The sequence below is a fragment of the Saccopteryx leptura genome, chromosome X (genome assembly GCF_036850995.1).
Source record: "Saccopteryx leptura isolate mSacLep1 chromosome X, mSacLep1_pri_phased_curated, whole genome shotgun sequence".
Lineage (NCBI taxonomy): Eukaryota > Metazoa > Chordata > Mammalia > Chiroptera > Emballonuridae > Saccopteryx > Saccopteryx leptura.
Genome location: NC_089516.1, coordinates 74735010 through 74757855, shown reverse-complemented (window position 1 = coordinate 74757855; position 22846 = coordinate 74735010). Strand labels below are relative to the sequence as shown.

At 36.5% G+C, this 22846-nt stretch overlaps 1 protein-coding gene and 1 non-coding gene across 2 annotated transcripts in view; one reads left to right on the top strand and one right to left on the bottom strand.

Moving 5' to 3' along the window:
* The window catches only part of SH3BGRL (SH3 domain binding glutamate rich protein like), an 83750-nt gene that overhangs the window by 35480 nt on the left and 25424 nt on the right, over positions 1-22846 (bottom strand). The window lies entirely within an intron of this gene.
* TRNAT-GGU (transfer RNA threonine (anticodon GGU)) lies at positions 16395-16470 on the top strand. Its single transcript has one exon. It is a non-coding gene; the product is annotated as a tRNA-Thr (tRNA).

Genomic DNA, 22846 nt, shown 5'->3' with positions numbered 1-22846 from the left:
AAATGCTTCCATAAAAGTGTCAGTGACTTGTCACGGTAGGTGGCTACAGGAAATGAAGGATAAGAGAGAAATAAGGTAACAGGTACTTTAGGTTGCTCTGGCAGTTTTGGGAGAACCCTTAAAGCAAAAGTTTTCCTTGAAACAAATCACACTTTTATAATCAAATATCAAAACTAATTATTTGTGACAAGTGCTAGTCTAACATATGTAGATCTTATGTTCCTAAAATATTCACATTAAGTTTCCACTTAAATAAACAATTTCATTCCATCCTCCATCTATCTGCAGTAATCACAATTATTATCAACTCAATATGATAAGTTTCTATACAGATTTTCATTTTCTTTAGAATTCTATCATAATAGGAGAAAGGAAAGTTGCTTGATATATAAAGAGGTATAAAATGCTGATGATTTTATAGTCAGCAAAGATGTTTTCCAACTCAGTACCTCTCTATGAAAAATATTCTGGCAGTAAGCTCACTTAATTTCACAAACCACAACTTTATCCTAAAGCCACACTTCCTAAAACACACGACAGGCCTTCTAATTCTGGTCAGACATATTTCCCAGGCAACGTTTCCATGTAAGGATAAGCAAAAACACACAAATTCTCCAAGAGGCTGATGTAAGGTCACAGGGCAGGCATATGAGAACCAAATATGGTAGCTAAATTCTCTAGCTCACAACAGATGTTTTTTTAAAGGCTGTAACCACCCACTCCTAACCATCAGTTCTTGAATCACAAGAAAGTGATATGCAATTCATCTGTTCTTATTAGAGTAACCTGTGTCACAAATATGAGCCAGTCTGCTATGTATATCATTAGCTCTTCCTTTTTCTTTTTTTCTACTTCCACTGCAGGAAAGGCTACTGTGAAATGTGGTACTAAAGTGGACATACTGAACAGCAGGGTATTGCATCTTAATAAGTAAATTAGTCCAATCTGTGCTTGTACAGAAGGAAATATAAAATTCCCAAATGCCTCATATTAATAGCTTCAGCTTCATTGTAGGAGAGATAATGTCCTATGCTATGAACAAAAATACCCATATAAGTTACACTGTTTTGTACTAAGAAAAAGCCCTGAGGGGATCTTTGTCACCACTTGAGCTCCAGGGTAGAACAACACCCTGAGATTCTAGACCATGGCCATAAAGAAAAGATCATTTCTTTTACTTCATACTACCAAACTCCCATGATTAAGAGCAAGTAAGTTACTGTATTTCCAATGATGATAAAATTTTAATTAGCATTATCATATCCTTTGACAATTTTGAAGGCTGTTAATTCAGTCAAAGTAAAAATCAGACCATGAAAACCTGCATGTAAAAAAATGGAAGTAATTCTACTTTTTGATTCCCTGTTTAAGTACATAATAAAAAGGGTTAAATTTATGTGTGTGAATAGGTTATGTGATGTTTTAGTATGTTTTTGGTTGTTGTTGTTGTTGTCAATTTGCTTTTTTAGTGGTGGAGGATTGAAAATTACCTGCATATACAACAACTAGGACTTGATCAAGTAAACAGTGGTGTGGTCATTTAAAGATGCAGTGAGCACATTGAAATTGACCACTATATGATTATGTAGCAACAATGAAAAATAATATGATAAAATGAGTAAAAATGAGTTTAGAATCATGTATTTACTATGATTCTGTAAAGAGAACTGTGCATTTTTAAAAGACTAAACATAAATTTTAAAACAACTATTATGACTGCTTAGAGACAGTAGGAGTGAGTGCTTAGCACATTGCTCAAAGTCTTGTGAACTGTGATGGGATGATGAGATTATGGGATCCCTCTACCAAACTTTTCCAGTGGTATTATTGCTTTATATAAGTTTAAAAAATACTTCAAAAATCAATTCATGTATATTGAGCTCTTAGTAGAGGCATCATAACATAATGGAAAGACCACAACCTATGGAACCTGTGGTAGACACATTCTCATGTTGTTTCTCATGAATCTCACCTCCTGGTGTTCACTCCTTTATATATCCCCCTCCCCAGGTGTGGACAGAGCCTGTTGCTTGTTTCAACAGAATACCGCAAAGATAATAGAAGAGCCGTACTGATGAAGCTAAGGCTTTATCTTTCTAGCTGAATCATATTAAACCCTCTCCCTCCATTTTTGGCTATAAAGAAGCAAGATGCCCTCAATACTATAGTTCCAAGGAAATAAGTTCTTCTAACAACCACATAGCTTAATAGTGGATTCTTTTGTAATGAAGCCTCTAGAAGAGAAACCGTGCTGGTTGACACATTGGTTGCAATCTTGTAGAGGACCAAGTAAGTTATGCCAGGACTCCTGACCCACAGACACTGTGATATAATAAATGTGTATTGTTTTAAAACACTAATTTTATAATAATTTGTTCCACAACAGAGAAAACTAATACAGAACCCAACTGACTTAGGTTTGAATATCAGATCCTCCAATTATTATCTGTGTGGCTGAGTTGATTAATCTGAGTCCAAATTCCTTGTCATTAGTTGAGAGTAATACCCACTTATAGAATTATTGCAGAGAAAATAATAGATAAGAGAAGTAATGTGCTTCTCACACTGCTTGCCACAAAGTATACTAGATTGTAAATTATAAACTTTCTCATGGCAAGAACGTTGTAGATCTCTCTCAACACTTTATCCAGTACCTATTATCATATCTGATAATAACATGTATTCTAAAAATATGTAGCAAATTAATAAATAAGTAAGCTCTCAAGGTATGGTAGCTACTATTTTTAATATGCATAAGGAACTGTAGTTATGCATAATTGAGAGAGAACCACTGCCTTGAAAATAATAAAAACAATGAATTATACCATGGAGCATCAATCACCATGGGACTCTGAGAAGCATATTGGGCTGTTCAGCACACCCAGCAAATGGTTAAGGGACCTCTCAAACGTAAATTTCTCTGAGAAAACTTAGAAAAATATAACTATTTATTGCATCACAGTAAAATTCCAGAAGTGTTGTGCTCAAGAATGTATCAACCAAACTAAGTGATTTTATTCTGATAATAGTCCATAAATAGATGGTTCTAATGTAAGAGTCTAACAAATTTTACTGGCAGTTAAATATTATAAAACAATACATTCCTTGAGCCCTAGAATCAATTTCCATTAAAAACATCCTGTCATATTATAAAATTGCTCTTTTTCTTAAATTGACTACTTTACCTGGCATCTATTAAAATGCTCCAAATGCAAAATAATTACCACTCCTAACTCTCAGATAAAAATGCAGCAGTATAAAAAAAATTCCAAAGTCAAGTCCTTATAATCCTCATACTCAAACCCTCAGCTAATGTTCACTGTGAAAGTCTACCATTTGATTCTGTGAAAAGGGGAAGACCAATAATATTGTGAAAGAATGAGTAAGAAAGTCATTGAATTAATTAAAAAAAAAACCCAAAATCATTCCATGAAAAAGATCACTCAATACCCACATATACAAAGACTCATGCACATTCTCAGATATGCAAATACTTATGAGTCTGAATGGAAACAAAATGACTTTTCCAAGTTCATTTACTTTTTTAAAAGGGAAAGGAAGCGCCCTGGCTGGTTGGCTCAGTGGTAGAGCATCGGCCTGGCGTGCAGAAGTCCCGGGTTCGATTCCCGGCCAGGGCACACAGGAGAAGCGCCCATCTGCTTCTCCACCCCTCCCCCTCTCCTTCCTCTCTGTCTCTCTCTTCCCCTCCCGCAGCTGAGGCTCCATTGGAGCAAAGATGGCCCGGGTGCTGGAGATGGCTCCTTGGCCTCTGCCCCAGGCGCTAGAGTGGCTCTGGTCGCGGCAGAGCATCGCCCCCTGGTGGGCAGAGCGTCGCCCCTGGTGGGCGCGCCGGGTGGATCCCGGTCGGGCGCATGCTGGAGTCTGTCTGACTGTCTCTCCCCGTTTCCAGCTTCAGAAAAAAAAAGGGGGGGAAAGGAAGCTTTTTGCATACATCTTATGGCATTATCAACCTGATAAAAATCTTTTTTGCTAGAACATAATTATCTCTCTGTACCATAAAAATATTTTAAGGCAATGGCTTTTTCTAATTCAAGAGTGGCAATATGGTGGCAACAGAAAAATGGGGAAAAAAACATAAGGAATGGTTCAAGGAAGTTTAACATACTGCTAAAGGCATCACTCAAGTAGAGAGTGAATTTCAACCTAACACCCACCAGGAAGGAAAATATCAAATGCAGGAAAAAAACAGAGTCCTTTTATATGTTGATAAAACTCATTGAAATGTTACAGAATGCCCCAATTCAACTTAAATTCAGTTAATTGACACTTAAAATTACTATTCTATCAAATGCATAATAACAGGAGATATCAAATATTTGTTCAACTTATCTAACTAGGTAATTGCCTCAAATGATTGTCAGATTTTTAGATCACAGGGTTAGCTTTCCAAACAATGAAAACTTTAACTAAATAGTATGCTTTATTAATGTCCTTTAATGAGACAGATAAACATGCTTTTATCCTTTTTATACATTGAAAAGAAACACAACCACCCAGTTTTAAGCTAGCCTTCAATTACAAGCTATTTAAAGTAAAGGATTTCAAGTGGCCTTACACAGACATGTTATGATCACAATTTTTGTTTCTTTGCTTTTTAAGGAATCTGCAAAGAAATGTCTGTTATTAAATGTTTAAAAATCTAAAAATTGTTTATATGAACGCTTCTTCAAGATGGTACAGGCTCAGTTGGTAGATAATTCTTGGTCCAAGTTACCTTCACACTATAAAAAAAAGGAAGAAAATTTTAAAAAATGCATGTCCCTAGTCACCTTCTCTAGGCCCTTCTAGGAAAATAACTATAACCAGGACCAGTGATTGCAGGTCCATAGTATAATCTTTACTCCTAAAGGGCTGCCCATATCTTCAGAAAACACAGAAAAACAAACAAAATACTACCTTTTCAGACTACCGTAACTGTAATACTGATTTTATTCCTCTATAGTTGGTGAGGTGATAACATTTCATTACATGGGAAACTAATAATATCCTTTAAAGGAAGAATGGTCACATAGCAAATTCTGTATCCTGTCCAAAACAAATTCATTTTCCACAGGAAAAATAACTACTCAGAAGCTCTAGCTGAACAATTTGCTCCAGATGAACATTCCAAAGAGCACGATTAATGTACTCCCAGATGCAAGCCAATAAAATATGTTCTAAACTGGCAACTCAGAAACTGTAATATATTCCCTAATTAGTTAAATAAGACAAGGACCAAATGGTCCAAGAATAACTAACTAGTAAAATAAGGTTGCTAAAATAAAAAGAGGTTTGGATCATGTAGTTCTGTTGGCTCTCTGTGCAATCAGTGAGTTTCTGTGCTATTTAATTGCTACTGTTGTTATTTGGATTGTGACCATCAAGAACAACAGCTTGTTGAGCAATGAAAACTGCTATCAAGAATGGTAAAAAAAAAATCTGATGTTTTTACCTTACTTGCAAACTAACAAGTAAATCTGCCAGTTTTAAAGAAAGTGGCAGAAAACATGAGGCTTCTAGGTCAACTCAGCAGCAGTAGCCAGAGTATCAGCATTTTCTTGTATCTGTTCCTTGATTCTCAATTCCTGCAGGGTGACATCAAGGGCCAGGTTAGGGAACCCAAGTCTTTTCTACTGTGCAGTAAGCAAATCTTTCCTTTTCTTGAGAGGGGGACACTATCTCATCTTTCAAGGTTGCTTACATCCTTGTAAAGATAATACAGGAAAAGGCAGTCAATGCCTCTGCTCACAAGATGCACACTAGTGAAAAATACCATTAGAGAATTGTCTACCAACATCTACCATTCTGAATATAGTCAATAATATTGTAACAATTACGTATGGTATCAGATGGACATTAGACGTGTCAGGGTGATTAATTTACAATTTTATATATGTCTAATCATGATGTACATCTAAAACTAATATAACATTTTTTAGTTCTCAATTACAATTGGCATTCAGTATTAAAAAGGATACAAAATTGTTTGTCAATTGTAATTGAAAATAAAAATATTATTAAAACAAAAAAGTCCATTTGGCTGTTATAAGATTTCAGCTCTTGTCTTCAGATTTCAGCTCTTATCTTAAAGGTTTCTGAAGTGGAAGCCAATATGAACATAAAATGTAGTTTTAGGTGATGAAAGCCTATAAGTTTACCACCTGGTTGAAAAGAAAATTATGCAAGTAAAGTTGTACAGCAAGTCAATTAAAAATAGTAATTGTGGATTTTTCCAAAACTCATCAAGTCAGACTGAATTCTTCTACCTCCAAGAATAACCCATTTATTCAGAAATCCCTCATAAGGTGGGTTGTTAGTTGTAAAATCAATTCCTGTGATTACTGTTACATCTTAACTTTTCTCACTGTAAAAACACATATCACTTGTGTGCTAAAAGAGAAAAAATAAAGCATTACCTCATTTTAAAGTCTAGACAAGCTGCAAAGCATTTATACTCTCTGTAAACATGCTTTTACCTTAAGGGTTTTGATCCTGATTCAGGAAATAATTAATTAAAATAAAACTAATACTAATGAAGTTTGAAAAAGAGACAGGCAACTATATAACAGAATTCCTTACTGAAAGTAAAGTAGGGGAAAGAAGGACTCTAATGTCTGGTATTACTACTAAAATGCTATGTAGCAAATTTGCTTTATTATTTTGTTTTGTTTTTATTTTAATAAATATTAAAAGAAAGCATAAGTTATCAGGAAAATTATAAAAATTACTAATTTTACCTTATGATTTTTAAAAGTGTTCACTGCTTAGTATAAAGGTGGCCAAAACCTGCATAGGATCCTAGGAGGATTCATATAATGAAAAGTGAAGCCAATTCCAAGGTGAGCCGATAATATACATATATTCTCTTCATTAAGATGAATTATTCTAAGGCATCACCTAGAGATACAACAATAGGCAATTTATTGAAATATATCTAATTGCTCTGAGAAACTGACTCATTCAGACTATAACAAAATTAAGTGTAATTTACAGTAAATAGGTATTGAATCCATGCTTATCATGGTCTTACTAAAATGTGAATGTTACTAATTAACTCTGCAGAATCTACCAAAGCAATAACATCTAATGTTTGTTTGTCATTTGGTAGATATGCAGTTTTCATAGACTTTATGACTCCCTTAAAAGATCCACATGATAAATATTTGTAACTAATACTTTATCATAGAATCCTGCAAATTTTTAACATTAGAATTGAGACACACAAATATTTCAGTGACTAATTTTGTAGGAGAATGAGAAAAAAAATCACGAAATATTCCCAACTTTCCAGAATGTGTAACGTTCCATTTTTCTTGGTGTAAAAATAAAGAAAATTTGTCAAAAAATAAACAGATTTAGTGTTACGCTGTACTTAAAATTTTCAAAAAACAACTTTTTATCTATTTTCTTCAGTCTAAGTTTTTTTATTTTAATTTTTTTGACAGAGACAGAGAGTCAGAGAGAGGGACAGATAGGGACAGAGAGACAGGAAGGGAGAGAGATGAGAAGCATCAATTCTTCGTTGCAGGTACTTAGTTGTTTAGTGATTGCTTTCTCATGTGTGCTTTGACCACGGGGCTACAGCAGAGCAAGTGGCCCCTTACTCAAGCCAGTGACCATGGGCTCAAGCCAGAAACCTTGGGCTTCAAGCCAGTGACCTTTGGGTTCAAGCCAGTGACTATGGAGTCATGTCTATGATCTCACACTCAAGCCAGTGACCCCTTGCTCAAGTTGGTGAGACCATACTCAAGCCAGATGAGGCCACGCTCAAGCCCACGACCTGGGTTTTGAACCTGGGTCCTCCGCATGCCAGTCCGGCACTCTAACCACTGAGATACCACCTGGTCAGGCTTCAGTCTAAGGTATATGAACTATCCTAGCAGTAAAATTTAACATCTCCTCTGCCACAAATCTTGTAAATTAGTTCTTGTTTCACAGCCTACCTCTTCAGGAGGCATAAAAGGAAAAGACACTATTTTTGTTTTAGAAAAGTTTAGAATTTAGTAGAACACTAAATTCAATCTGCCACACTATAGTAAAATGCTTGTGATAGTTGCAATTTTTAAAATATTTATGTCATAGGCTAAATATTACCCTAAGCACTTTACATGCATTATCTCATGTTAATAGATTAGCAAACAGTTCTTAGAGCAATTAAATTTGCCTAAGAAAACACACTTAGAAAATAGTGGAACAGAAATTCAAAGTAAACAGTTTGAATTCATGATCATTACCACTGCATTATATGAATGAAAGTTTAATTAAGCATGCTGTAAAAAAGAAATAATTCCAAAATGTCTCTAAATTATTAGGAATTTTTTTTAAATTTTATTTATCATGTTTGAAGGGGGGGAGAGAGAGAAAGAGAAAGAGAGAGGGGAATCAGGAAGGATCTACTTGTAATAAGTAGTTGCTTCTTATATGTGCCTTGACCAGGCAAGCCCAGGGACTAGAACCAGTGACCTCAGCATTCTAGGTCACGCTGTATCCACTGTCCCACCACAGGTCAGGCTAAATTATTAGGAAATCTTTCATTCTAAGATTTGAAAGGGGGAAGATAACCAATAAAGACAATGAAAAGATCAATGGTTTTAAACTAATAGAAGAAAAACTATAAAAGTAAATTATAAAATTTATTTTAAGAGTTAAAAAAACTTTAGGTAGTTATTTCCGTCTTAAACATATTTTGGCCATACATTTTCAGGCATTTATTTTTGTTAAAGTCTAGAACTAAAATTAAAAATGGATTCAAAATGATATTGCATAAAATCTATTAAAAAGCAAGCAATAATAATATAGATTATATTGTCCAACTTAGTTCATGATAATAAGGAGCGAGCTAGGTGTTCCTTGCTTCATAAAGTCTTCGGAAATTTCTTTAATTATGTAGTATTCACTTAAATCCAGTAGGCTTTTTTTTTTTTAAGATCAGAAATTTACATTAGCACTTATGGTATAAGTTAAAACTGTATTTTTCTACTCTCTACCAGATGGTATGTTATCAAATATATTTTCCTTGAGGCAGTACTGAATACACTCATTTCCTAAATAAACACACAACTGCTGAGCACTTCAGAGTACAATTCTCATAATAACATCTGGTCAGTTTGATCTATGGGGTTCATGTAGATGAAGGTGTGATTAGAGAAGGTCTGGAAATACCAGTCTTTCTTACTGCGCCACTATGTAATCAGTTTGACCAAATTGAAAGCTGGACAACTTTTTGAAATTACTATTTATGCAAACACAGATGTAATTTATTTGCAATGTTAAAATTTTCCATTGAAAGCACAGTTGCAATTATTTTGCCTTTTCCTATCAAGATGTCTGGTATATTGAAGTAATACTGTCATCTAGCCTAGCACAGAGTGGGGACCTCACCAAACCTTCCTTTGAGGCTGAGAACTTATTTGCATGGAATGATCTGGTCTGGAAAGGAGATGACCATGGTTTCAGGTTATTCAGTTGGGGCAACAGGGCACAGAATAAAGGTCTTTAGCTCTTCCATCAGCCAAGGGAAGGGACACATTAAGATACGTTCAATACCTGCCTGATTCCAATAAAACTACTAGAACAAATAAAAAAATGCCACATGTGTTTGTGGATACCATTTAGTGAGGGGAAAAAAGCTTACATTAAGGTTTAAAAACATCCTGCATTTTTTTTGTAATATATGATTTCAATTATTTTTTTTAAATAATCCACAAAAAGACTACTAGAAACAATAAGCCAATACAGTAAGGTCGCAGGATACAAAATTAACATACAGAAGTCAATAGCCTTTCTATATGCCAACAATGAAACATTTGAGAACGAACTCAAAAGAATAATCCCCTTCATGATTGCAACAAAAAAAAAATAAAATACTTAGGAATAAACATAACAAAGAATGTAAAGGACTTATATAATGAAAACTATAAACCATTGTTAAGGGAAATCGAAAAAGATATAATGAGATGGAAGAATATACCTTGTTCTTGTTTAGGAAGAATAAATATAATCAAGATGGCCATATTACCCAACGCAATATACAAATTTAATGCAATTCCCATCAAAATTCCAATGACATTTTTTAAAGAAATAGAGCAAAAAATCATCAGATTTATATGGAACTATAAAAAACCCCGAATAGCCAAAGCATCCTGCATTTTTAAATGTACATGCAGCTCCCCTTATGAATAACCAGAACTCGGTCATAAAAAATTTGTTCTTAAAAAAAGCATAGCTGAAGTTGGTAGACTATATAAGTTAGGCTACTGTATACCAATTAATGCATATCTTCACAAGCCATAGTAAATAATTTATAGAAAGGAGAGAAAAAGTGAAGAGGAAGAAGTACACATCAAACTTGAGTTATAAAAGGAATTATCTCTTCGATTAAGAAGGAAACGTCTTGGCCCTGGCTGGTTGGCTTAGCGGTAGAGCATTGGCTCAGCATGTGGAAGTCTTGGGTTTGATTCCGGGCCAGGGCACACAGGAGAAGCACCCATCTGCTTCTCCACCCTTTCGCCTCTCCTTTCTCTCTCTCTCTTCCCCTCTCACAGCCATTGGAGCAAAACTGGCCCAGGCACTGAGGACAGCTCCATGGCCTCCACCTCAGGAGCTAGAATAGCTCCAACTGCAGTGGAGCAGCACCCTAGAGCAGTGGTCCCCAACCTTTTTTGGGCCACAGACCAATTTAATATCAGAAAATATTTTCACGGACCAGCCTTTAGGGTGGGACGGATAAATGTATCACGTGACCGAGACAAGTGTCAAGAGTGAGTCTTTCCATGTCCTGGCCACTGTGAACAATGCTGCAATGAACATGGGGCTGCATGTGTCTTTACGTATCAATGTTTCTGAGTTTTTGGGGTATATACCCAGTAGAGGGATTGCTGAGTCATAAGGTAGTTCTATTTTCAGTTTTTTGAGGAACCACCATACTTTATTCCATAATGGTTGTACTACTTTACATTCCCACCAACAGTGTATGAGGGTTCCTTTTTCTCCACAGCCTCTCCAACATGGAAACAACCAAAAAGCCCGTCAATAGATGACTGGATAAAGAAGATGTGGCACATATACACTATGGAATACTACTCATCCATAAGAAATGATGACATCGGATCATTTACAGCAAAATGGTGGGATCTTGATAACATGATACAAAGCGAAATAAGTAAATCAGAAAAAAACAGGAACTGCATTATTCCATACGTAGGTGGGACATAAAAGTGAAACTAAGAGACATTGATAAGAGTGTGGTGGTTACGGGGAAAGGGGGCAAAAGGAGAGGGAAAGGGGGAGGGGCACAAGGAAAACTAGATAGAAGGTGACAGAGGACAATCTGACTTTGGGTGATGGGTATGCAACATAATTGAACAACAAGATAACCTGGACTAGTTATCTTTGAATATATGTATCCTGATTTATTGATGTTGCCCCATTAAAAAAATAAAATTATTAAAAAAAAAAAAAGAGTGAGTCTTAGATGGATTTAACAGAGGGAATCTGGTCATTTTTAAAAAATAAAACATAGTTCAGACTTAAATATAAATAAAACAGAAATAATATAAGTTATTTATTCTTTCTCTGTGGACCAGTACCAAATGGCCCACTGACCGGTACCGGTCCGTGGCCGGGGGGTTGGGAACCACTGCCCTAGAGGGGCCAAGCATCACCCCCTGGTGGGCATGCTGGGTGGATCTCAGTCAGGGGCATGCGGGAGCCTGTCGGTCTGCATCCCCCCACACCCGCTTCTCACTTTGGAAAAATACAAAAAAAAAAAAAAAGAAGAAGAAGGAAACGTATCACAAGTCCATAATTTTAAAACATACAGATCAGCCTTATCAGGCCAGGCAGTGGCACAGTGGATACAGCATAGACCTGGGATGCTGAGGGCCTATGTTCTAACCACGTAGTCGTTGGCTTGAGTATGGGCTCATCCAGCTTGAGTATGGGCTCGTCAGCTTTAGTGCAGGGTTGCCAGCTTAAGCATGGAACATGAGGCATGACCCCATAGTTGCTGGCTTGAGCCCAAAGGTCCCTGGCTTGATCCCAATGTCTCAGAAGACCTTATTTAAACCCCAATGCATCACTCTGATGGTTCTTCTCTCATGAGAATACTAACTGGATTTATTTTATTGACATTGTAAGAACTATAAAATGTTACTATCGGATTTTTCATCATTCAACTAAAACTTGTTTTAATCAAATTCTAAATAAGAAGGAAAGGAATTCAAAGAAAGTACAGTATATCAACTTTTGGGATCAAGAACCAAGCCAGAAAATAGACAGACAAAGGAAAAAAATAAGTAAAAATGCTTTGTTAGCATCTCTGACTCTACCCAGGGTTTTATCTTCCTCTCTCCAAGTCCTAAACTGTTTTATGTTTGTGAACAGGAAAAAATCTTTCTTAAAGTTGTTAACCAAATGCTTGACACAGGAGCTACTAGAAGATCTATTCAAAATTGGTTGAAGTTCAAAGATGACTTCATATATTCAAGTGGTTTTTTACCATCTGCCTGTCTAGTTTGAGAAGGTAAAAAATTGAAAGATGAAAAATACACAATAAGACAACAAGCATGAAGTTGTGTGCTGTATATAGACAGTGTATCTCAATGTTCATGAAAGATGAGTTTCAGTTTAAGTGTTTATGGAAATGTGCCTCTGTTGATTAACATTTTAAAATTAGGTGAGAATATTAGACAGCAGTCATGAATAAACTCAATGAGATACAAGAAAATTTAGAAGGACAGTTCAATGAGCTCAGAAATATAACTAATGAACAAAGAGTACTGTACCAAAGATATTGAAAACTCTAAAAAAAAGACACACACAGAAAAGTTTTGTACCTGAAACACTTAATAAGTGAGATGAAGAATGCATTAGAAAGCACTGAAAATACAGCAGACCAGATGGGTGATATAATTAGTGAGTTCAAAGACAGATATCTAGATGGAAGAAGAAAGAGAAGAGAGTTTTAATAATTTTTTTTAATCAAGTAAGAGGCAGGGAGGCAGACAGACAGACTCCTGCATGTGCCCCAACTGGAATCCACCTGGAAACTCCCGTCTGAGGCTGATATTTTGCCCATCTGGCACTGCTGCTCAGTTGCCTGGCAACCAAGTTCTTTTAGCACCTGAAGTGAGGCCACAGAGCCATCCTCAGTGCCTGGGTCCAACTTGCTCATTTGAACCATGACTATGGGAAGGGAAGAGGTAAAGAAGCAGATGGTCACTACTCCTATGTGCCCTGACTGGGAATTGAACCCAGGATGTCCACATGCTGGGCAATGTTCTACCGCTGAGCCAACTGGCTAGGACCTTAACAAATATTTTAGTCAATAGAAACAGTTAATTAAACAAAGAGCCAGATTAAAAAAAAACAAAAAAAAAAAAAAAACGGGCAAATCTTTCCCTAGACTCAGTAAGGAAAAAAGAGAGAAGACTCAAATAAATAAAATCAGAAATGAAAGAGAAGTTACAACAAATACCATAAAGGTACAAAGAATTATACAAGAATTCTATGAAAGGCTATGTTCCACCAAGCTAGACAATCTATAGGAAATAGATGAATTCTTGGAGGCAGACAACCTCCAAGATCAAATCATAGAGAATTTAAAAACCTGTACAAACCAATCACTAGTAAGGAAATTGAAAAAGTAATTAAAAAATATTCCAATAAAAACAGATCCAGGACCAAATGGCTTCACTGGTGAAGTCTACCAAACATTCAAAGAAGATTTAATATTTATCCTTCTCAAATTTTTCCCAAAAAATGAAGAGAAGGGAACACTTCTTAACTCATTTTATGAAGCCAGTGTTACCTTTATATGAAAAACAGAAAAGGGGTATCACAAAATAATTACAAGCCAATATTTCTGATGAACATAGATGTAAAAATCCTCAAGAACATAGTAGCAAATCGAATACAGCAGATTAAAAGATCTCACACCACAATCAAGTAGGATTCATTCCAGGAATGAAAAGACAGTTCAAAATAAGCAAATCAATGAACATGATATGCCACATTAATAAAATAAAATATTTGAATCATAAAATCTTCAAATTTGTATGAAACTACAAAAGACCTCAAATACCCAAGCAGTCCAAAAAAAAAAAAAAAAAAAAAAGCCAGAGGTATCACAAACCCAAATTGAAATTATACTACAAGGCTATAGTAATCAAAACAATATGGCAGCCTGACCAGGTGGTGGCACAGTGGATAGAGCATCAAACTGAGATGCAGAGGACCCAGGTTCAAAACCCCAAGGTCATTAGCTTGAGCACAGGCTCATCTGGTTTGAGTAAGGCTCACCAGCTTGAGCTCAAGGTCGCTGGCTTGAGCAAGGGGTCACCTGCTCTGCTGTAGCACCCTAGTCAAGGCATATATGAGAAAGCAATCAATGAACAACTAAGGATACTATGGAGCCACAACAAAGAATCGATGCTTCTTATCTCTCTCCCTTTCTGCCTGTCTGTCTTTATCTGTCCTTCTCTCTGTCTCTCTCTGTCTCTGTCAGAAAAGACAAATAAACAAACAAACAAACAAATAGTATGGCATAGGCAGAAAAACACATAGACAAGTGAAACGGAATTGAGATCCCAGAAATACAGCCATATATTTATGGGCAACTGATTTATGACAAAGAAGCCAAAATTATACAATGCAGAAAGAAAAGTTTCTTCAATGAATGGTGTTTGGAAAACTGGACAGCCTTATGCAAAAGAATGAAATTAGACCACTATCTTACACCATACCCCAAAATTAACTCAAAATGCATTATAGACTTCAAAATAAGACTTGAAACAATAAAATACATAAGAAAAAAAAAAACGTAAGCACTAAGCTTCTGGACCTTGATCTTAGTAATGTATTTTGTGGATATAACTCCAAAAACAAGGAGAAGGAAAGCAAAAATAAACAAATGGGACTACATCAAATTGACAAGCTTATACAAAGCAAAAGAAACCACTGAAAGTATTTTTTTTAAAAAATAGTGAACCAAATAGCAGAAGCTATTTGCAAATTATAGTTTCAATAAGGGGGTAATATTCAAAATATATAAAGAACTCCTACAACTCAAAAACAACAGGAAAACAATTTACTTAAATATGGGCAAATGGTCAATATACAGTTGGTGTACTGTGGAATTGTGAACCTTGAAACCTGTATTATTTTATTAACCAATGTCACCCCAATAAATTCAATATTTTTAAAAAAAAATGAGCTGAGGATCTAAATAGATATTTTCCCAAGGAAAACATACAAATGGCCAACAGGAATATTAAAGAAATGCAAATCAAAACCACAATGAGATATTACCTCACACATGTTAGAATAACTATTATCAAAAAGGCAACCAATAGGCCCTGGCCGGTTGGCTCAGCGGTAGAGTGTCGGCCTGGCGTGCGGGGTACCCGGGTTCGATTCCCGACCAGGGCACATAGGAGAAGCGCCCATTTGCTTCTCCACTCCCCCTTCCTCTCTGTCTCTCCCTTCCCCTCCCACAGCGAGGCTCCATTGGAGCAAAGATGCCCCGGGGGCTGGGAATGACTCCTTGGCCTCTGCCCCAGGTGCTGGAGTGGCTCTGGTCGCAACAGAGCGATGCCCCGGAGGGGCAGAGCATCACCCCCTGGTGGGCAGAGCGTCGCCCCTGGTGAGCGTGCCGGGTGGATCCCAGTCAGGCGCATGCGGGAGTCTGTCTGACTGTCTCTCCCCGTTTCCAGCTTCAGAAAAATACCAAAAAAAAAAAAAAAAAAAGGCAACCAATAACAAGTGTTAGAGAGAATGTGGAGAAAGAGGGAGCCCTCACACAATGTTGCGATTGTAAACTGGTGCAACCAGTATTGAAAACTGTATGGAGGTTTCTCAAAATAATAAGAATAGAAAAAAATTAACTATTGAAATTTCGTATGATCTAGCAATTCCTCTTCTGTGTATTTACCGTAAAAATATGAAAGCACTTATTCAAAAGATATATGTACTCCTATGCTTGCTTCGTCATTTTTAACAATAATCAAGACATGGAAAATATTGCCACCTGCAAAAACATGAATGGGTCTTAATGGTGTTAGGCTAAGTGAAATAAGATGGAAAAGGACAAAAACCATATGATTTCACTCATATGTGGAATATAAAACTAAAAAAAGTAAGAAATGAACTAACAAAAGAGACAAAAAAACAAACTCAGGGATACAGACGACAGAATGGTAGTTATCAGAGAAGGGTCATACGGAGAGGGCAAGTTGGGTAAAATGGGACAAATATATGGTTACAGAAGGAAAGTAGAATTTGAATGGTAAGAACATAATAGCGTATAAAGATATTAAATTATAATGTACACCTAAAATTTATAATGTTATTAAACCAATATTACCTCAATAAATTTAATTTAAAAATTGTTCTTGGCCCTGGCCGATTGGCTCAGTGGTAGAGCGTCTGCCTGGTGTGCAGAAGTCCCGGGTTCGATTCCCGGCCAGGGCACACAGGAGAAGCGCCCATCTGCTTCTTCACCCCTTCCCCTCTCTTTCCTCTCTGTCTCTCTCTTCACCTCCCGCAGCCCTCCCGCAGCCGAGGCTCCACTGGAGCAAAGATGGCCTGGGCACTGGGGATGGCTCCTCGGCCTCTGCCCCAGGCGCTAGAGTAGCTCTGGTCGCTACAGAGCGACGCCCGGAGGGGCAGAGCATCGCCCCCTGGTCGGCAGAGTGTCGCCCCCTGGTGGGCGTGCCGGGTGGATCCCGGTCGGGCGCATGCGGGAGTCTGTCTGACTGTCTCTCCCTGTTTCCGGCTTCAGAAAAATACAGAAAAAAAAAACTGTTCTACTCACTAGATATGTGATCATAAGAAGTCACAATTATTCTGGGCCCCAGCTTCTTAATGTCCAAAAGAGGGGCATGAGTACTTGTGCTTGTAGGTTATTATGAGTATTGATATGGATATACGAGAATATATGTGAAAGAACTTTGTAAATATAATAAAATAAGTATTTAATTCAATAAAATCACTTAACTTTTCTCTCACTACCATACTCTTCATTTGAGTCTATCTAATAACCATGGTCCCAAATATCCAGGCTGCATATATATACTTTCTTACTGCGTATTCTCTGGTACTTCAAATCATATCAGGGCTTCTTTGCACTATTATCCTATTTTCTTTCTCTCTCCCCTCTCCTCTTCTCTCTCTCCCTCTCCCTCCCTCTCTTTGTCTCACACACACAACAAACCATTTACTTCAGATAATTTTTTTTCTTTATCTTCTAGATTCCTATGTATTATATCTCAATTCATTCCGTGGACTGAGACTAATGCAAACACTGCCACTCTCAGAAAGGAAGTATGCATTTCAAAACTACGTAGTTTTCAGACCTTTAAGAAAGATAGTGGTTGAGCTCCATAACCTTAGTTATATATAACTACTTCATACTTTTGGATGCTGTACCTGTTGTTCAAAATGCAATGTCTTGAATCACATTCTAAAAGATCCTAATTCAACAGATTTACAATATCCATGAATGAAATATGCACAATAATTTCATGAGATTTCTGAAGCAGATGGTTCTCATACCATACTGTGAAAAATAAACTATTTCTAGAACATACAACATTCTGTCATTCACCAGTCTTTACTCTTTCTGTTGCCTCTCTCAGGAAAGCTCTTTCCTTTTATCTCTGATAATGAAAATATTGCTAATTTTTTAGTTCCATTTTACATGCAGCCTCTCAGTCCATCTTGCCCATACCCAGCACTTCTGCTATCTCTTTTTATTTATTTTTTATTCGCTGAGGGGAAGGGAGGCAGAGACAGAATCCCATATGTGCTCCTACTGGGATCCACCCAGCAAGCCCACTAGGTGGTAGTGCTCTGCCCATCTGGGGTGTTGCTCCGTTGCTCAGCAATGGAGCTCTTCCTAGTGCCTGAGGCAGAAGCCATGGAGCCATCCTCAGTGCCTGGGGCCAACTTGCTCAAATCCAGCCAAGCCTGCAGAAGGGGAAGAGAGAGAGATAGAAAGAGAGAAGTGAAAGGGGGAGCAATGGAGAAGCAGATGGATGCTTCTCCTGTGTGCCCCGACTAGGAATCAAACCTAGGACATCCACATGCTTCTGGGCCAATGCTCTACCACTGAGCCAACCAGCCAGGGTAATGCTGTTTTTTATTGAACAAGATATTGAGCATTATCACATGGGGGTGTAAGAAAGTATTGAGTGATCATAAAGTATCCAGGCTTCACAAACTGTAGTTTTAGATTCCAGTATTTGCCCTTGAGTTTGTTGTAAGGCATGTAAACTAATAAAAAAGTAAACAACACTTGGTATCTAATTTGTCAATGTAATAACTCAAACTCCATAGAAATTAAGAAGGAGAACAGGCAGCTATGTCAAAACCAATGATTGACATTAGAAGTAAACAGAAAATAGTTGTCAGCTAGAAAATTGTACAAGTTCATTAAGATTTAGTCAACTGATAATACCTCAATCATCTCAGGGAGAAAGATGGTTGGTTATACAACTACCTAATTGAGTTTGTGCTGTTGGTGTAGATTGTATAATAACAAGAGAAAAGAATGGACTAGGGAGCTAAGAGTAGCTTTGGGAATGACATATGAAAAGGATCTAAGTCGTGGATACAGTTAATAAGTGGCTAAATAAGGATTTGAACCTATATCTACATGATTTCACCAAACTAATGGATTTTCAAACCTTACTGTGACTTGAATGAAATATAATTAAAGAGAAAAATAAATGGGCACAGGAGTCTGCATCTAAAAACCTCTTCTAGTTGCAGGTGGGAATCCTGTAAATCATATGTGAGAAACAGCGAAGTACTACTACTCACTGTTTGCTAGAAACACTATTTCTCTCACTCTCCCTATTTTCATGTTAGCCTTTTTTAAATTTATTTATTAAATTTAATGCAGTGACATTGATAAATCAGGGTACATATGTTGAAAGAAAACATCTCTAGATTATTTTGACATTTGATTGTGCTGTGTACCCCTTCCCCAAAGTTAAATTGTCTTCTGTCACCTTCTATCTGGTTTTCTTGTGCCCCTCCCCTCCCCCAACCCCTCTATCCTTCTTTGCCCCATCCTCCCTCCCCCCACCCCCCACCCCTGTTGCCATCACATTCTTGTTCATGTCTCTGAGTCTCACATGTTAGCCTTTTAAAAAAACCTAACTACCTAGCAAGCCCAAGCATTAAAAAGATACATTTTACAACCTGTTTTTTCTTTATCCATCTTGTTAAACTCTGGGTTCTTAAAATTAGAGACTCCATTAAACTTCCCAAAAGATAAGGGCAACTACTTTTCTGAGACAGCTTGGTAGTTAGTGGTCCCTGTGGGGCATAACAGATCCCAAATCCTTAAGCTCATAATATATAGTTTTCTTTGCAAAAATTAAACATCATTATCATCATCACCATCATCCTCCCTACATTACATTTTATTGAGTGTCCCTTATGCGTCACAGTGAAAAGCATATCACATTTTATATTAAACTTTAAAAGAAATCAGTAAGGTTGATCTCATTATCTTTATTTGACAGATAAATTAATAGAGTATCTGAGAAGGAAAGTTAAATTATCTACTCAAAAAAACCACTAGTATATGGTGGTTTAAAACAGTGGTCCCCACCAACCCCCGGGCTGTGGACTAGTACCGGTCCGTGGGCCATTTGGTACCGGTCCACCGAGAAAGAATAAATAACTTACATTATTTCAATTTTATTTATATTTAAGTCTGAATGATGTTTTATTTTTAAAAAATGACCAGATTCCCTCTGTTACATCGTCTAAGACTCACTCTTGATACTTGTCTCGATCACGTGATACATTTATCCATCCCACCCTAAAGGCCAGTCCGTAAAGATATTTTCTGACATTAAATCGGTCCATGGCCCAAAAAAGGTTGGGGACCACTGGTTTAAAGCACTATATGGAATTTGAACCCATGAAGCCTGAATCCAAAGTCTTCAGTTTTAACTGCACAACACTACAGCCTGTGAAAGCCCAGATGTTTCATGATTATTTGACAACTCATAAATGTCTGCAATAACTACTGGCATGGATCAAAAACACTGCCACCAAAATAGAAAAGGATGGGGAAAAGGACATAGTCCAAAGCCCAGAATTATAATCTTTCATGATATTCAAACATGCCTGGTGAAACTTTATTATCAAGCTTATAGTCATAATCAAGTATTTGAATTCTTCAAAGATCCAGAGATGCTTAATGATTTTGAATGAAGACTTAATTGGGAAAAATATGAATAATTCCAGTTAAATCTCATCTAAGAACTTTGAAATTTCCATAACTTCTATTGGAATATTTATAAATATCATGTGTCTTGTCACAAAAGAAGACAGCATTTCCATTTTACTAGAAAAAAACTCAATGGAAAAAAAAACATTTTGCTGTGACATAATTATAAATTTTAAAACAGTGTAATAAAAAATCACATGTACTGGTTGTATTTGGATGCTAAATAATCAGAACAATATTGGAAGAACAGGATCATTAGAGATATTAAAATCTGAAAAAGGAAAGCTGTACTGAACTGTTCAAAAATATACTTTGTAAATGCATCAAAAGTAACTAAAGACAGAATAAGGAAAATAGAAGTGTTTTCAGATCTGTGAGAAGAGGGAGTGAGGAGGGAAGAAAAGCTATTATTAAAGGCCTACAAAGCTCTGCATACACAGAGTTTTTTCTAAATCCTGAAAGAATAAGTCTTGCACTAAAACATATTATTTTCCAAAATGTATAGAAACTGTTGTATAAATTAAAATACAATTTCAGTTCAAAGAATTACCAAATTAATGGTAGTTTTCTGGTATTTATTAATCAAAAGAGAGTAAAGATTTAACTATTTTTATGGTAGATTTCCATATTTGTACTCTGAAAAGTTATATTTCACTATCACAAGTGGATCTATAGTTCTATGGTGTTCTCTTAGTATTTAAACTGGACTAGGATATAGGAAGTGAAGCACTCAACTCAACTGAAATAAATAATATTTTAAAGAAAATTTTAAAATAAAAATTAATACAAATATATAGGATGACTAAAAATATCAATTTTTAAACAAAGACATGATCTGACAGGGCCAAGATTATAGTGAGGTCAGTGAAGTGAGTCAAATAAGTGCGGGGTCAGACCTTAGTTCATAAACAATTTGAGGATTTGACCTTTCATATCTAAAGAAGGGGAAAAAACTATCTCTATTTCATAATATGAAAAGTGTTCATCGAAATATTCATCTGGACCCTGAAAGAGTAAGCCAATCCATGCAATGAGTGCTTTCATGAAGAAATAGCTGTCTTGGAATACAAAATCCTGAGCAAAAATGGGGGAGATGGTGGAGAGAAAGAGAGAGGGAGGGTTGGAGGGAGGGAGAGAGATGGGCATGCATGTTGAAAGTCTGAATTTAAGAATAGAAACAAAAACAGTTCTGGGAGAATATTAATTAAACTGTAAAGGTCTGACAGCTGACCTATATTTATTTTCCAGAAGGAAGGTGACATAATCATTATCATTATCACTACTATTTATTGAATACTTACTTTGTGCCAAGTACAACAGTGAGAGCTTCATCTTATTTAGTCATCACACTGATTCTATAATACACATGAATTTTTATTACCCTTATTTTGTTAACTGAGTTTCAGAGGGAGTTAAATGGCTTGTATACTCTACTCCAGGGGTCCCAAAACTTTTTACACAGGGGGACAGTTCACTGTCCCTCAGACCATTGGAGGGCTGCCAAATACAGTGCTCCTCTCACTGACCACCAATGAAAGAGGTGCCCCTTCCAGAAGTGCAGTGGGGGCTGGATAAATGGCCTCAGGGGGCCACATTGCGGCCCACAGGCCCCGTAGTTTGGGGACACCTGCTACTCTATCTAACAAAAGACTTAGGGACAATCATTTATTCAGGTGTATACCTGTAATAACAAAACCAATAATAACAAATAATATTGAATAGTTCTTATTTTAAGCACTGTGCTAAGCATGTTGTTGCATTTAAGCTTTATAGCAGCCAAGTGACATAAGGTAGGTATTATTATCCTTGCTTTTACTGAGGCTTAGAAATATAAAGAGGTGTGTGTGTGTATTTGAAATAACTCTTGGCCCAAGAAGGAGCAGCTCCTGATCAGGATGCCATATCAGCAAATGAAAACTCAGATAATTTTCATGTCCCTGAAATATCCATGAACACATGTATATCTAGTCGGCCAATCCCTAAATGCCAAGCCAACTCTGCATCTTCTCACCCAAAGAAGGTTGATGATGTTGCTCCAACCAATTAGATAGTTATCTATTGTTTTTCCTTCCTTGTTCTTTATTCTTTATCCTACAAAAGTTTCCTGCCTGCCATGCCCATTCTGCATTTCTCTAAATGGAGACTCTATGCTTTATGAAATATTTGTTTGTATCCTTTAAATTGTTTTCTTTAATCATTTGAAAAAATAAACATATATACAATATGTGTACATATATATTTCACATCTATTATATGCCAGGTATTATGCTAAATACCATGTACATTATCTATTGTGATTTTATTTTCTAGTTCCCAGAGAATATTGCTACTGCAGTCTTGTATCTAAAGTTGCCACTTTTACATTTGGGATTTCTAACAGCTTAGCATTAAATTTTAGCTGACTCAGTTTCATACTATAAGACTCTCAATGATTCTCCTAAAGATATTAAGGCTATAACCTATGGAAGCTAATAAAGTTTACAAAACCAGAACCAAAGATGACTCTTGGAATTTACATGAAAATATTCACTTTTTTTTCCTGTATTTTTCTGAAGCCGGAAACGGGGAGAGACAGTCAGACAGACTCCCACATGCGCC